Raw genomic sequence first — 6,936 nt, forward strand, 5'->3', positions numbered from 1 at the left:
TTGGAGGCGTAGAGCTCGGGGAAGATGGCGACGACGTGGTTGATTGCAACAAAAACCAACTTTAAAGATAGTTTATGTATAAATTAAAGACGAAAGGCAATTTCTATATAGTTACCATATTTTAAGGAGGATTGTAAGAAAAAGAAACTCTTAGATCTACATGATCATAATTATTTATGAATATTTTAATCTATAAAATCTATTTCAAAAATTGCTAATGCAGCTTCACCAAAGCTTGTCGGATCGCCTCCAAGTCTCCTTGATGTGCTTCTATAAATATCCATAAGGTGTAAGCACTATCAAAATGAACAAACTTGTTAGACATAGATGAATTAAAGGCATTTAGCAAATATTCTAACAAAATATTGTTCATTGTAAACATACGATGATCATTCTTATTCCACTTGGATTTCTCCAAAGTGGGCACAATATAAGCCTCATCTATAATTTCCCATAAATCAAAGTGTTTAGATTGAACAAAAAGTTTAAATCTAACACACCATTGGGCATAGGGGAAATTGTCTAATCTAGGAGCAACACTAGAATCATAGCCTAAACAAGATGCATCATTCATATCCATAATTTGTAGAAATATGCAAGCAAGATACAAATGCAATCAAAACAAGATTAGCACAAAAAGATAACTTGGATCTTTAACTCAAGGCGATTAGACCTTAAATCAAAGAGCACCAAGCTCTGATACCAATTTTTAGACCCTAGAGGGGGGGTGATTAGGGTCTTATGCTAATCTAATCCGATTAAATGCTAATTAAAAACTACTTAACAAGTTATCCTAGCAAGTATGAAACATAACAAAAATATAAGCTAGGATAAGCAATAGGAACAATGAGATATATCCTATATGATGAATATGTATATATGCAAGGATATATAAACAACACAAGGATAAAATAAACAAACTACACAAGTGATAGGGTAATATGATGAGCAATACACAAAGGCGATATAAGATATGAAAACAAGAATAAGAACGCCAATGCAATCACAAACAAAACGATATGATCACGGAGTTCGGTCCCCACGACCTACGTCTCCGCTCCTCACCTCGAGGAGATCTCCACTATCACGATCGGGTTTTCTACGTTTACCCGAACAACGTTTACACCACACAATATAATCACTATGCAATCACACTTTACACACTAAGTGTTGGTCCTAGCCCGTGTCCTCCTCCTCAAGTGCTCGGTTACAACCTCTCCCTAGGCACGTCAACCGACGCCACTCCTCTTGGATTCGACCCCGTCTCTCACCACACACTTCTCTCGGTGTACAAGTATATTACAAGTGAATCCTCACAATTAGGCACAATATAAATCAATTTGATTGTTCTCTAAACAAGGTGAGAACTCAATTAAGCACAACTCTTAGTCACAAACCCACAACCCCAAATTATACTATGAATGTAAATACAATAAGCTCAATAGGTTGTGTGTGAACAGAGAGTATCAATAAAACGATTAAACTAAACTCAATATAAATCTAGCTTATGGAAATTATAATCAAAATAATAAATTGCTAGATGAGTTTAGAAACACTTCTCTAAAGATAACAAGAGAGTGGGAGAAGAGTGAATGCTCAAACACCAAAGGATGATCTCCACTTGCTCTTGTAAAATTTGCTCCACAAACCAAACTCTTGTAAATGCTTAAAAGCTTTTTAAACAAACACTAAACCCTTAAACAAAACTTGTAAACCTCTTAAAAACTTTTCCGACCGGTGCGGTCGACCGATGGAGCTTTCGGTCGACCGGACCGGTCGACCGACAGACTCTCTGTCGCCCAGTGATGAAAGATCAAATGATCGGTCGACCGGTGCGGTCGACCGAATACTGATACATAAAAAATAGGTTTTGAAAGTTGTATATCTGATTTTGAAACACTGTTTAAAAATATCAAATAAATTCTAAAAAATGTAAAACTTTGGGGAATGATTGTAGACATGATAATAAACATGCTACAATGACTGGTTATCAAAAAGGACTTCCCAAATAAAAAATATCATCATTTTACAAAATAGTCCAAAACATAAAAATATGAGATACTTGAATTTTGATGTTTTGACATAAACCAACTTTTGAAACTTTGTGAAATATTTTTATACACTTAGTAAAACATGTATAAACTGATATTGAAGTCTATAAACTAATAAAACAATATTTTCTCAAAATTGCATATTATATGCAATGTTTTCAAAAACACAATAGAAAATATGAAATATATAATTTCATATATATAATCATAAAAACTCAAAACACATGTATGTATATATATAACTATATATATGCATAGAAACCAAAACTTATGTATATATATATAACTATATATATATACGAAGAAACCAATAAATGTGTGTGTATAGATATTGAGCTTAGAGTATATAACACACATAATATAAAATCTAAAACTACATTACCCAAGCAATCTTGATCTTCAATTAAGCTTGACTTGGTACACTTGCGGATGAAGCTTGAACTTGATCTTTAACTTGAATTGTATAGGCTTCAACCCGACATTCCGCCAACCTCCTTTGGATATCATCGTTGAAGCGCAATCCATCCAACCTTCAACACATTGTTTGCCTAGAATAAATATGAAAACACAAACACTAGGTAAACAACATTAGAAGTAAATTGTTTGTTAAATATCATCAAAACAAGAAGGCCAACAATCTCCCCCTTTTTGATGATGACAAACAATTTACAAAAAGGATATATGCATGAAAGGAAATGAATATACAAAGTATAATATATCATGCATATAAACAAGAAAGAATATACTCACAATATTTCTCCCTCTTTGACAACATCAAAAAGAGGACAAATGGATGAAGAGAGCGAAAGCTCCCCCTATCAATAAGCATAGGTGAGTATAAAACATAAAAGGATATAGGGATTGCTCCCCCTATCAAAATGCCATATGGAGAATATGAAATAAAGATCATGGCAAATATGTGAGCAAGCATAAAAGATATGCTAACAATCACTCACATTCAAGAGATAACGAGAACACATAATGATATGTCACGATAAATAGGTGTCTCAAAATACAAGCCTAAAAACCATGTATAAAAAATAGATTTATGAAATCAAAAGAGAGAAAAACATGAGAATCATGCAAAAAAATGAAAACAAATCAACCAAAAGAAATCATAAATCAAGATTTGAGTCCAAAACCCATGTTTGATCAAAAATAGAATCTCCTTTGTGGGATTTGATCAAACCACATATGGAATACATTATAAGGCACGAATAGATGATCCATAAGCACAAACATATAAATATCATCATATAAGTGAAATATAATGAATTCAAAGCAATAAATCAAAACAAACTCTTTGACAAAAGAATTTCAAGAGAGGCAACAATATATCAAGCTCTTAAGCTTGTTTCAACCCATATAATCATTTTAGCATCCGGTAAACATGATTTTGGGAATAAACACCCAATAAATCCGGAGGGTTATATAAATACAAGCCTCTTATCAAAATCAAAACTAATAATCATGAAAACAAAGGATTTGATAAAAGAAAAAATTGTTTTCATAACCAAAAGATCTTAAAACATAATTTTCAAAACCAAGACAAAAAAAAAATAAAAACACTAAAGTTCTTGGTTTAAAATCAAATTTGTTTTTGTACCCAAGTATTCTTGGTACCAAAAGATTTAGGGACATGACCCCTATCAATGAAGCTCAAAGCCCTAGGGTTATGAACCCTCTTGGACACATATGGTGCACTAGCACGGTCAAAACAATATTCATTCAAATGACCCTTTCGATTGCAATTCGTGCAATGAAAAGAGTGAAAAGATTTGTGTTGACCAAGTGAGCGTGTACGAAAATCATTTGCAACTGAAGATTGTCTTTTAAATTTATTTAGCAAATGAGAAACCTTATTAAACAAAGGTGGTTTACTTGAGAAATTTGGCAAGTTTGAATATTTTTTTAAATCATAACAAAACTTAGCCAAATGACCAAATCTACCACAAATATCACATTCAAACATTTGTGGTCTACTAAAAACATTTGGCAAACTAGAATTCCTTTTCAAATCAAAGCAAAACTTTGCCAAATGGCCAAACCGACCACAAAGATCACAATGATACACACTAGCATACTTATGATGAACATTATGTGCATGTGCATGAGTGTATGATGAAGAAGCCTTATGAGATGCACAAGAGGCATTAGTCTTAGAAGATTTGTGTGCATCATAGCAAAATTTAGCAATGTGGCCTTTACGACCGCAAATTGAGCATTTGTAAACTTTGCTATACATATGTGCATAGTGAGTGCTTGGTTTTGAAGAGTTAGCACGAGACTTTGCACATAAGTCCATAAGTTTCTTGTTATTAACAATGCATGTGTTAAGAGTTGAATCTAAAGATGAAATGCGATTTTTAATATTGTTCAACTCATCATTAGGCATAGAAGCATTGTCAATAGAAGTAGAGCAAATATGATCATTTTTAAATGATGTAAATTTACTTCTAATAGACTCTACTTCTAACATGGCATCATTCTTCTCATGAATTAAGCTAGCAACATTGGAACTCAAGGTAATATGATCCAATTTTAATTTTTCATTATTTTCTTTAAGGATCACATTATCTTTAGCAATAGTATCAAATTTTGATGCTAGCAATTCATGATCGGATTTTAAATTAACATGCTTGCTTTTAAGATCAATGAAATTATTATGCAACTTAGTGTAGGCATGCATTAACCTATCATATGCACAAGCAAGTTCATCATTAGGTAAATCATTTATGGTTTCGAACTCGCAAACCTCACTAGGGCTATCGCCTAGTGGCCGTGTGCATGATGATGCTCCACACTCACTTAAAGAATAATCCTCCAAACTACGTTGGATTTCCTCCAAGTTGCCTTGATGTGCTTCTATGAATTTCCATAAATTGTAAGCACTATCAAAATGAACAAATTTGTTAGAAAAGGATGAGTCAAAGGCATTAAGCAAATATTCTAACAAAAGCTTGTTCATATTAAACATTCTTTTATCATTGTTACTCCACTTGGATTTTTCCGAAGTGGGTATAATATAAGCACAATCAATAACTTTCCATAAGTCAATATTTCTAGATTCAACAAATAGTTTAAATCTAGAAGCCCATTGTGCATAGGAAAAATTAATGAATTTAGGAGCAACATTGGATTTATAGCCTAAACAAAATACATTCATATTCAAGATATATATGTGAAAATATGCAAGCAAGACTAATGTAATCATAACTAGATTAGCACAAATAAGATAACTTGGATCTTTAACTCAAGGTGGTTAGACCTTAAATCAAAGAGCACCAAGCTCTGATACCAATTGTTAGACCCTAGAGGGGGGGTGATTAGGGTCTTATGCTAATCTAATCCGATTAAATGCCAATTAAAATTAATTAACAAGTTATCCTAGCAAGTATGAAACACAACAAGATATGTAAGCTAGGATAAGCAATATGAACAAATGAATATATCCTATCAATGAGATATTACAAATATATGAGCAAGGATATATGAACTAACACAAGGGTAAAATAAACAATCTACACAAGTGATAGGGTAATATGATGAGCAATACACAAAGGCGATATAAGATATGAAAACAAGAATAAGAACGCCAATGCAATCACAAACAAAACGATATGATCACGGAGTTCGGTCCCCACGACCTACGTCTCCGCTTCTCACCTCGAGGAGATCTCCACTATCACGACCGGGTTTTCTACGTTTACCCGAACAACGTTTACACCTCACAATATAATCACTATGCAATCACACTTTACACACTAAGTGTTGGTCCTAGCCCGTGTCCTCCTCCTCAAGTGCTCGGTTACAACCTCTCCCTAGGCACGTTAACCGACGCCACTCCTCTTGGATTCGACCCCGTCTCTCACCACACACTTCTCTCGGTGTACAAGTGTATTACAAGTGAATCCTCACAATAAGCACAATATAAATCAAATGATTTGTTCTCTAAACAAGGTGAGAACTCAATTAAGCACAACTCTAAGTCACTAATCTCACAACCCAAAATTATACTATGAATGTAAATACAATAAGCTCAAAAGGTTGTGTGTGAACAAAGAGATATAAATCAAAACTAAACTCAATGTAGTTCTAGCTTAATAACAATGATAATCAAATATATAAAAAAGCTAGAAATAGAGTTTAGAAAACTTCTCAATATATCAAGAGTTGGAGGGAGAATAGTTGAATGCCCAAACACCAATAGATGATCTCCTCAAGCTCTTGTAGAATTGAATCACAAAAACATCTAAAGATAACAAGAGAGTGGGAGAAGAGTGAATGCTCAAACACCAAAGCATGATCTCCACTTGCTCTTGTGAAATTTGCTCCACAAACCAAACTCTTGTAAATGCTTAAAAGATTTTTAAACAAACACTAAACCCTTAAACAAAACTTGTAAACCTCTTAAAAACTTTTCTCTTGTTGGGTAGGAGAGGTAAATGTAATGGGGTATTTATAACAACCCAAGACATCAGCCAAAACCCCAAGAAAATGATAAAAATAGCCCCAGCAAACAACTCAGGAAATAGCCGTTGGGAAAGCAACGGTAATATGGGCGGTCGACCGGAAATTCTATCGGTCGACCGACGGAGAGCAAAAACCCGAAGAAACGATATGGACCATCGTCGGTCGACCGCACCTGTCGACCGATGGAGTTTTTCGGTCGACCGGACCGGTCGACCGACGGTCGACCGAAAACTGATATAACAGAAAACTGATTTGCTGATTTTAAAATGTTGTTTAAAAATATCAAATAAATTCCAAAAAATGTAAAACTTTGGGGAATGATTGTAGACATGATAATAAACATGCTACAATAACTGGTTATCAAAAAGGACTTCTCAAATGAAAAATATCATTATTTTACAAAATAGTCCAA

This window comes from Asparagus officinalis, chromosome 8, assembly GCF_001876935.1.
Source record: "Asparagus officinalis chromosome 8, Aspof.V1, whole genome shotgun sequence".
Classification (NCBI taxonomy): domain Eukaryota; kingdom Viridiplantae; phylum Streptophyta; class Magnoliopsida; order Asparagales; family Asparagaceae; genus Asparagus; species Asparagus officinalis.